Source organism: Lithobates pipiens, unplaced genomic scaffold (genome assembly GCF_037356315.1).
Source record: "Lithobates pipiens isolate NorthernLeopardFrog02 unplaced genomic scaffold, aLitPip1_a1.2 Scaffold_16, whole genome shotgun sequence".
In the NCBI taxonomy this organism is placed as follows: Eukaryota; Metazoa; Chordata; class Amphibia; order Anura; family Ranidae; genus Lithobates; species Lithobates pipiens.
The window spans coordinates 323737245-323747479 of NW_027507748.1; the positions used below are offsets into that span (position 1 = coordinate 323737245).

The 10235-nt window shown below is 44.7% G+C and overlaps 1 non-coding gene across 1 annotated transcript; it reads left to right on the forward strand.

Moving 5' to 3' along the window:
* Positions 1–7875: 7875 nt before the first annotated feature.
* Positions 7876–8047, forward strand: LOC143986315 (U1 spliceosomal RNA). Its single transcript, XR_013276502.1, has one exon. It is a non-coding gene; the product is annotated as a U1 spliceosomal RNA (small nuclear RNA).
* Positions 8048–10235: the final 2188 nt, after the last annotated feature.

Below are 10235 nucleotides of genomic sequence, written 5' to 3' on the forward strand. Positions count from 1 at the left end.
AGTTGTGCAGTTTATCCAGTTGACTGCAATATCTATTTCTGCAAAACAACCATGGCGGGTGATGGCCTGTGGTATATATTTTCTTCTGTTATCAAATATACAAGCCAACATGATTGTTGTCAAATATAAACAAACATCTTTATTTTATTTATTTTTAAATGAGGAAATTCTATTAATTCAGATAATGGTTCAAAAGCTTATTGCAAGACACTCTGTAATACACAAAGCTTCCCAGATGTGCATATTGTCTGTATGGTGCTTCTATATTGTATGTGCTACATAGTTACATAAGTGGTCTGGTTGAAAATAGTAACAGGGGTAGGCAATACCCGGCATTGGTGCCACAAGCAGCACTAGAAGCCTCTTTTGCAGGCACTCGACTCCCTCTCCATCAGCAGAGCAGCACCGGGATGGGTTAGTGAGACACTAATTCATTCCAATTTAGCGTTCCCCATGCCGCACCGGCACTAAGGGGGAGGCACTGTGCCCCCACATATTGTAAAAGATGGGAAACATTGTTTGGTTCTCTAATTTTGCTATAGCTGTGATCGTCAGCTTTTGTGATGGGGAAGAGATTGGGTGCAGTTCTGTTTCCAGGAGAAGCACTGTCATTGGCCCCTGTTAAAGTCAATCACAGTCCTGCTAGCCCACCATCTGGAGGGAGATGACCCGCTTGGTTTCCACTACTGATCTCAGAAAGAAGGGATTTCACTGTGATTGAGAAAACCACAATCAGGTGACAGTTTGTGGAATTACTGTTGAGCTTCTGGGAATGAAAATCACACCCAACTTTTCCGGTGGCGCAGAGCGCCACACTTTTTCTCAGCTGCGGAGGCCCAACTTATGATCCTGCACACAGGCCCACTGCTTTCAGAAAATGCCCCTGACCTGAGCACATCATTGCGCATCTATTCCAAATGCTTGTATGTGACATCACATACATCCCATACATCACATACAAGCACGTGGGCTGGATGCGAGAGTTGGATCAGCAGGATGAGTTTGCCAGGACAGGTAGATGTGTCTCATCTCTGCTTCCTTTCAGCACTCTGCATATCATGCCTATCATAGATGAGAAGAGGGTACAGCGGTGGAGCAGATGAGCAGGAGGATACAGTGGTGGGGAAAATGAGCAGGAGGGGTTCAGAGGTGGGACAGATGAGCAGGAGGGTACAGCAGTGGGGCAGATGTGCAGGGAGGTACAGGGCTGTAAGAGATGAGATGGGGGTTCAGCAGTGGGACAGAAGAGTGTTGGGCCAGATGAGCAGGGGGGGTTCAGTGTTGGGCCAGATGAGCAGGGGGGTTCAGTGTTGGGCCAGATGAGCAGGTGGGTTCAGTGTTGGGGCAGATGTGAAGGGGGTTCAGTGGTGGGACAGAAAAGCAGGGGGGTAGAGCAGTGGGGCAGATGTGAAAGGAGGTGTATTGGTGGGACAGATGAGCAAGGGGTTATAGTGGTGGGGCAGAAGAGCAGGGGGTTACAGTGGTGGGGCAGAAGAGCGGGGGTTACAGTGGTGGGACAGAAGAGCAGGGGGTACAGAGGTGAGACAGCTGTGCAGGAGGTACAATGGTGGGGCAGATAAGAAAGCGGGTTACTGTTAGGACAGATGAAAAGGTGATTACAGTAGTGAGACAGAAGAGCATGGGGATACGGCAGTGGAGCAAATGTGCAGGGAGGTACAGTGGTGGGGCAGATGAGAAAAGGGGGTACACTGATGGGGCAGATGAGCAGGGGGGTGTCAGTGGTGGGACAGAAGAACAAGGGGGTACAGTGGTGGGAGGGGTGAGAAGGGGGTTCAGTGGTGGGACAGAAAAGCAGGGGGTGCAGTGATGGGACAGATGAGAAGGGGGTTACAGTGGTGGGAAAGATTAGCAGGGGAGTTCGGTGTTGGGGCAGAAGAGAAAAGAGGTACATTGGTGGGACAGATGAGTAGGGGGGTTACAGTGGTGAGGCAGAAGAGCAGGGGGTACAGTGGTGAGACAGATGTGCAGGAGGTACAGTGGTGGGGTAGATGAGCAGTTAAGTACAGTGTTAGGACAGATGAGAATATGGTTTAGCGGTGAGACAGAAGAGCATGGGGGTACGGGAGTGGAGCAGATGTGTAGGGAGGTACAATGGTGGGGCAGATGAGAAAGGCGGGAACATTTATGGGGCAGATGAGCAGGGGGTTACAGTGGTGGGACAGAAGAGCAGGGTGGTAAGGTGGTGGGACAGAAGAGCAGGGTGGTAAGGTGGTGGGACAGAAGAGCAGGGTGGTTCAGTGATGGGACAGAAGAGCAGGGTGGTACAGTGGTGGGACAGTGAGCAGGGGGGTTACAGTGGTGGAGCAGATGTGCAGGGAGTTACAGTGGTGGGCCAGATGTGCAGGGGGTTACAGTGGTGGGGAAGATGAGAAAGGGGTAACATCGGTGTGGAAGATGTACGGGGGGTTACAGTGGTGGGGCAGATGAGCAGGGGGTACAGTGGTGGGGCAGATGTGCAGGGTAGTACAGTGGTGGGGCAGATGAGCAGAGGGGTACAGTGGTGGGGCAGATGAGCAGGGAGGTACAGTGGTGGGACAGATGAGCAGTGGTGTACAGTGGTGGGCAGATGAGCAGGGGGGTAACAGTGGTGGGACAGATGAGCAGGGAGGTACAATGATGGGACAGATGAGCAGGGGGGTACAGCGGTGGGGCAGATGAGCAGGGGGGTACAGTGGTGAAACAGATTTGCAGGAGGGACAGTGATCTAAGGTGTGAAGGTGCATGAATTGGGGCTGATCTGAGGCGTAAGAGTGCGGGATATTCATTTCTCACTACTAAAGCAGTTTACACCTTTTTACTTTATAAAAAATCCTTTTCATGATTTAGAGTGTGAAGTTGACATTTTTTGTTATAAAATTGGCACTCTCAATTTCTTTGAAAACATTTTTCAGCACACTGTGCTCAAAAGGTTGCCTACCCCTGATCTAGTTAAACCAATAAAATGCTGCTTCAACTATGCAGCTATTTAATCTTACGAGCTTTATGCAATTACCATTCTATTTCTACAATTGTTTTGAAAATAGGGGAGCACATAGAGATATAGAAACATGGTAACATAGAAATGTGACAGCAGAAAAAGAACACGTAGTCCATCAAGTCTGCAGAATGTTTTTTTTTTTTACGTTTTTTCTTTTCTTTTCTTTTTTTTGTTTAGTTCGTTTTTTGGGTTTTTTTTGTTTTTGTTAACTTTATTGTCTGACTATAGATCTATGTTTATCCCAAGCATGTTTGAAGCCATTTACTGTTCATTCATGTCCATTCATGGTGGTTTTAAGCAATGAGCGCATTCCCCATTGTGTTTTTTTATAGTCTAATCTTAAGTCCCTTTCTAATTGTGTATGAACATGGGCATCTAAAATGGAAAAGATTGGGATGTTTGGAGTAAGGAAAGTGACCAATCTAAACTGCACACGGTCCCATTAAACCAGTAAATTGTCTTAAATAAAGCCTGCAAGCACCGCTACTGAATGTATTTATGGGTAAACTAAGAATTGGTCCAATGGGTTTCAGTTTAAGAAATGGATACATATTTAAAATGTCAGGAAAAATTATTGGAGCTGAGGAAGTCTTTTAAATGTATAGTAAATGTAAAATAAAATTATTTTCCAAAATACTACATAAAGCTAATACAAACATTTCTACGCTGTCTCTAAACTCCCTAAACCCATGTTACTGTATGAATATCTAAATGATATTAAAATATAATAGAAAACATAACAAAATACTACATAGGTTAAATGAGGAACATCATACACTTAAAAAGTACGCTTGTGATAAACTGGGTTAAACAAGGCCAAGTTATGCCCATTCTTCTACACATTCGAAGTACTTTGTCATTAAGTACTCTGTATACACAACACATACACATATACACAATGCTTCGCACGCACCATCCCCCTTCCCATCATAAAGGCATTTAACATATGTCCAGAGGATATCTGCCAGTCTGAAAAATGATGGGTGCATTCTCCATTTCTGGCAAACCTTCCTTGCAGCCTTCTCTCATCTGCTCAGGTGATCCGGAGGCAAGAACATTAAATCTTCTCTGTCTGAGACACCTCAGCGCATCATCTGCTTCTGGCTCTCTCTCTCACTTTCTCTCTTCAACCTGCTGGATCAGCACACAAAATAAAAGCACGTTTCCAAGCTTTGTCACACATTAACCCTCTAAACCTAGACATTCCCCACATAAATATTGCTAATTTCAGAATAGCATATCTAGAATAATTATTAGTAACAAATAGATCCGTAAAGAGATGTTCTATAAACTGCAGTTTGGGTGAGGATATAGTTATTTTAATAAAATGCAATTTTTTCTCATTAAAATAATTTAATTTAAAATAAATTTTAAAGTAATTTGGGGTTCATTTTCCCTTTTACCAGTTACTTTTAGTTACTGGTTACCCAACTAAATTTTTCTGTATATGTACTATTTTGTTCTTTTTTTTTCCTAAAAGGTGAATTATTTTTATTTTTAAGTATAAATATAGGATTTCTTTTTAAGAAACATATTTTTTTTCTAAGAATTTTTTTTAGACTCTCTTTTCTTTGAAAACTGATTTTCAAGAAATGTAAAAAATATGGACTAACCATGTAAAAAAATTACATTGTTTCCACAGAGCACCACCAGCCAGCATCATAACAACCAATAATGCTCTAGGGCCAGGAAGCACATTGGATAGCCAGCTAGCGCATGACTGATCATAGGTAGGTGGCATACAGGGTCACCCCCAGCGTTCAGGAGAAGACATAAGTCTGCCTCCTTCACACCTCTTCCACCTCCCGCCCTGCCATGCTGCTGGAGCCAAAAGGTAGGACTCTGATGTGAAGAGAGGACTGTGTAATTAAGGGACTGCTTGATAAGGAGTGGTAGGGATCTGTGTGATGGGGGCTATGAACTTATGGGAGCCTCTGATGTGTTGGGGGGCTCATGTATAGGGGGCGTTTGATGCATAGAGGTGACTGAAGTGATGAGGGCATCTCATGTATAGGGAGGGGGGAAGTCCTCAGACATGCAGAGTCACTTTGATATAATTGAGGAACTTTGATGTGAAGGGGGAGGGACCTCTGATGTGGTGGGTCAACCTCTGACTTGAAATTAAAGTGACTGTAAACCTATTTTTTTTTTTAAAAGCAAACATGTTATACTTGCCTGCTCTGTGCAATGGGTCCCCCACTGGGGCTCCTGGCTCCTCCCATCTGCCAAGTTCACTTCATAGAAAGCCGCAGAGCTTGAGCGCGGCTTGAGTGTTGGCCCTCCAGGGCCTTCTGTGTTAAACTACAAAGGGGATCTTCCAACTGGTCCTTTCTTAAGTCCTTATCTAAAAGCTTAGGTAGGCCATTATCCCTGACCTGAGACGAATCACAGTAGTATTTGGGAATACCTGCCACTGAGACTCTGATGGCTTCAGCCCCAGTTGTTCCTCTGGCCTGATGTTCCGGTACCTGACACAAGGCTTGTATCCCTTTTGCAGTCAGTTGAGTCCACTCTTCAGAGGAAACCCCAAGTCATAGGGTCTCCTCGACAGGGCATCAGCATCTCTGTTCCCAATTCCTGGGCGGTGTTTTAAGTTGAAGCAAAACCCTGATAGGGCGACCAACACCCAGGTGGCATCCAGTTTTGTTGTGCTGAGTATGTAAGTGAGTTGTCAGTTTTGACCATGAAGTCTGCACCATACCAGTAGTCTTTCAGCTTGTCTACCACTGCCCACTTCAGAGCCAAAAATTCCAACTTGTGAATAGGGTAGTCTTTCTCAGCAGGTGTACATAAGCAACAGGCCAGGGGTTTCCATTGTGCTCCTGATACAGTACCCCGACCTAACCCATCTCAGCTGCCATCAACATGCAACTCAGACCGCTTGGTTGGATTGGGATAGGCCAGAACAGGAGCAGTTGTTAGACTCCACTTCAGCTGGCAGGCTTTCTCACACTGGTCGGTCCACTGGTTGCTTTCCTGAAAAACCCTTCACTTTTCCATATCCAGACCCAGTGTATGTTGGGTTACTCTTTTGGCACCTTCCCACGAAGGCTCCCAAGGCAGCAATGAACTCTGGTCCTATCATTGCTATAGGTGCTGGTGGGGTAGCGTCTTCCGACGATGCTGCTTGGCCCAAACTTTCTGGGCTCACATCCAATACATTCAGCTGAATCAGACGAGCTTCGACATTGCCAATCAACTGTATGCTGGCCCTTTGGAAACAAGTAGGGATCCCTTTCCTCCACTCTATCAGGGCATTCGTGCAGGAGTTCTCTTGATCTTGCTTGACGTTTATCATCCACGCCTTCTGATCTGGGACTAGTGTCTTCACAGCTTGACTGATCCATTCCTCAGTCCAGGCCACCCCAGGGATGTCGATTACAACACTTGACACCCATTCACCATTTTCCTCCTCACACCAATGGGTTGCAGTGGCAGGATCCATCTTGTCACTCTCTGGGGCATTTTCTTGGAGGTTTGCTAGTAGAAAAGTGGAGCCCCCATATGTAGTGCCACCCCCGAAGGAGGCCAAGATGATTGCAATATAAGAGATAAATGCATCTTGTAACTTGATGCGTTTTCGTGAATGCTTTCACTTCTTCAGGAGTTGATGCCTCCAGCAACAGAACCCTATAAAACTATCTTGGAACTTTACATCTCCAAATAGTGATCGCTGCTCAGTGTCTGGGAGTAGTGGAGCAGACCAAGATACCCAATGGGAAAACCAATGAGGTGGCGCAAGAGAGAGATCATGGCTGTGATAAAAAAAAATATATAGACCAAAATACCAAAAACCAACCAACCTAGTGTTTGCAGAGGTGAGTGATGATTCTCCAACTAAACAGATCATGAAGGAAAAGAGCTTTTTGAACTGAGAAATGTATGAAAAAAAAGTAAATATGATTTACTTTCCAATCTATTTACTAATGCTAGCAGCATAAGGATTACCACTAGTCAATATTGGTTGAGAGAGTGAAGTTCTGCTTTAAATTTGAGCTACTGTTAGCACTTAAAGCGATTGTATAGTGTTTTTTTTTTTTACTTTTACCTACAGGTAAGCCTATAATAAGGCTTACCTGTAGGTAAAAAAAAAAATCTCCTAAACCTGTACAGTTTAGGAGATATTCCCCTCGCAATGAGCCGCTGACTGCAGCGGCGCATGCGCACAGGGGATTTTCGGCTGAAAGCTCGGCAGACGCCGGACCCTGTCGCAAAGAGTGAGTGACGATATCGCAGCTCAGGCCACTCACAGCGCCGGAGCCGCGATACTCGGAAGACAAGCCGAGGCAACATGTCAGCTCCCTCGGCATGGATCATTGGAGATGTCGGGGCCTCGTTTTAAGGCGCATACTAGCTTATAATGCCTTTTCCCTTGCAGGTCTGAAAAAATAATAATACATTTTAGCGGGTTTACTCCCCCTTTAAAACTATTACTAAATGTGTACCTTGACAGAATCTTAAGATCATAGGGAGAAAAAATTACAAGTTATTGAGACAACCTGTACAAAACACAAAATAAAGGAACAGAAACAGGACAAGGTCTTGATGAGTAGTAAAACATGACACTCAGGACAACAAGCCAAGACCGGTAAAATCCTTAGAAAAAGTAGAAAAAGTAAGGATGAATAGTCATTTTCCTTAAACTGTGAATTAGTGCACAGTGCACACATACAGCTGCAATGGAATTGTAAAAAGCACAAAAATAAATGCACACATAGGCAGAGCAAACTTGCAGGAGTCCTGCAAGGCACCCTCGGCCTTTCTAATCACGTGTGCAATGCTTTACAGGCTAAGTAAAAAGTAAAAAAATAAAAATAAATGCACATTTTTTACCTGCAAAAGATGTGCATTTATTTTTTCTTAAAAAGGTTGAACTTATACTTACCTGGCAGGGGAGACACCATGATCACGAAGGTGGTTAACCAGGGCGAGGCTCGGCCATTGCACTCCTGCTGTGCTGACCCCTGCAAATGCAGGAAACTCGACTGCATAATTTGTGGTAGTGGGGGACTGCAAAAAAAAAAAAAAAAAGGTTGAACTTATCCTTTTGATGGGACTTTAGAGAGGGGATGACCGCAGCAACATTTGCAATATTGCACAAATATGAATAGAATTTGCCATAATTATGGCACACCTAACCATGTGTTTACCCTCCTCAAGCAACATGAGACTCATGCTCCCTTCTGCTACTCCATCGCCAAAACTGTTTTTTTAGTGTTCAATTCAGTCCTGCTGGATCCCTTCTGGATGCCTTCAGGCTGACCCCTTTTGCAGGTATAGCTAAAAAAATGTTTTAAATAAATGCCTATACTGTTTAAAATCCAGTAATACACGGTCTCACCCTGCTCTACACATGCTCAGTTGCTCTTCATTTTTGCCATTTATTTTACATTGTGCTGAAAATCAGAGCCACCAGAGACCAGTCTACTGACAACCTTAGCCCTCATTCCCACTGAGCACGGCTTTCAAAGCCACAAAGTCAGCAATAGGCTCAGATTTGACAGGTCATTTGACCTGTCAAGTGGCCTGTCAAATCGCACTGATGTGAACGGGGCTAAAGATTTATTGGGCTTTAGCAAAATGGCAGCCTTCAACAAGAAGAAATAGGAGCGATGCTGGAGGCAATTTACAGTACATACTAATTCTGATAGCACAATTATTAATGTGGAATGTATGTTCCTTGCTAAAGAACAATAGTTTTATCAAGTTGTTATGGGTAGAGTTCCACTTTAAGGAATAACTATCATTTCAGTTCCTACCATATAATGCACCCAGATGTTACTGTAGTCTTTATGTAACTTTCAATAGTAAAAGAAAAGTAATAAAACACTAGGCAAGCAGTCTGCATTCTGGGCATGCATTCCTGGGCGCATTCTGCACTAAACGTAAGTACCGCTTGATGCACCATCCAGCCACAGGAACTGTCAGTCTCTCAAAAAGTTTGACAGGCTGCTGGCAGCAGGGCTGTCTGGTGTGTCTTTACCTTCCACCTGCACCTAAACTCCAGAGCCTAATGCACTAGAGTGAAACACCCAGTGTACATGAGGCTTAAATGAGGCGACAAAGCTGCAAATGCATGTAATGCCAGTGGTAGCAACATGGTGTGCATGCTTTTCATGATAAAAACAGATTGCAAGGTGGAAATATATTGCTTCCCAGCCACCTGTCAATCAGTCTCTGAATAGTGCAGATAGCTTTTCAGAGGTCAATAAGGGTTGCCACTAGTGTAAATGATAAGAGACCTCTAAAGTCATCTCTTTCTTGAAGATTGCATTAACTATTATTAGGAAGAACAACAGATTGTATGTTTTAATTAAATGATATAGAAGATATGAAAATGACATCATATCCAGATGTTTTTAGTTTGAATAATTTAACAACGCTAGCATAGGCACTTGAATCTGTCTTGATGTTAATATCCTGTAATCTTCTACAAAACAGTGCTCAGACTAGGAGAGTTAAGGCCATTCTGTTTTCAGTTCATTTGTAGAGTACTGTCAGTATTAGGCTACTTTCAGATTGGGGCGATGTGGGCGTCGGCGGCAAAGTGGCGCTATTCGGAAAAACAGTTAAAACCAGCCGCATTGCGCCACCACAGCAGCTCTATGCCGGCGGTTTATCGGCGCTGTCCCATTATTTTGCAGGATCTTTTGTACAGTCCTGCAAGCACACCTCAGGCTTTCACACTGGAGACTAGGGATGAGCTTCGTGTTCGAGTCGAACGTACGTTCGACTCGAACATTGGCTGTTCGTCCGTTCGGCGAAGTCCGAACATTTTGGTCCGTTCGCGTCAAATTCGTGTGGCGCTCACGGCCCACAATGCACTGCGATGGCGCAGTGCATTGCTGGCTCATGATTGGCCAAGCATGCACTGTGACCCCGCATGCTTGGCCAATCGCAGCGCCAGCAGCGAGGAGAGCCATGATTGGCCACAGGCAGGATGCCTGTGGCCAATCATAGCTCAGGCTGTGTAGTGCACGCCCCACACTATATAAGGCCACCAGCTCGGCGGCCTCGTTTAGTGTGTTGGCGTCTGAAGCAGTGGGTGTTCTGTGTACCTTCAACACAGTATACACCGATCGTTTTCGGCCGATTTTCGATCTTGCTGTTGTGTAGTGGTTATTGTCTGCGTGCCCTGACCGCAGTATACACCGCTATATTCACCTCACCTATATAGCTAGTGATCTATCTTTTATAATAGAGCTTGCAGTCAGTAGTGTTAGGAGATAGTGCGTGC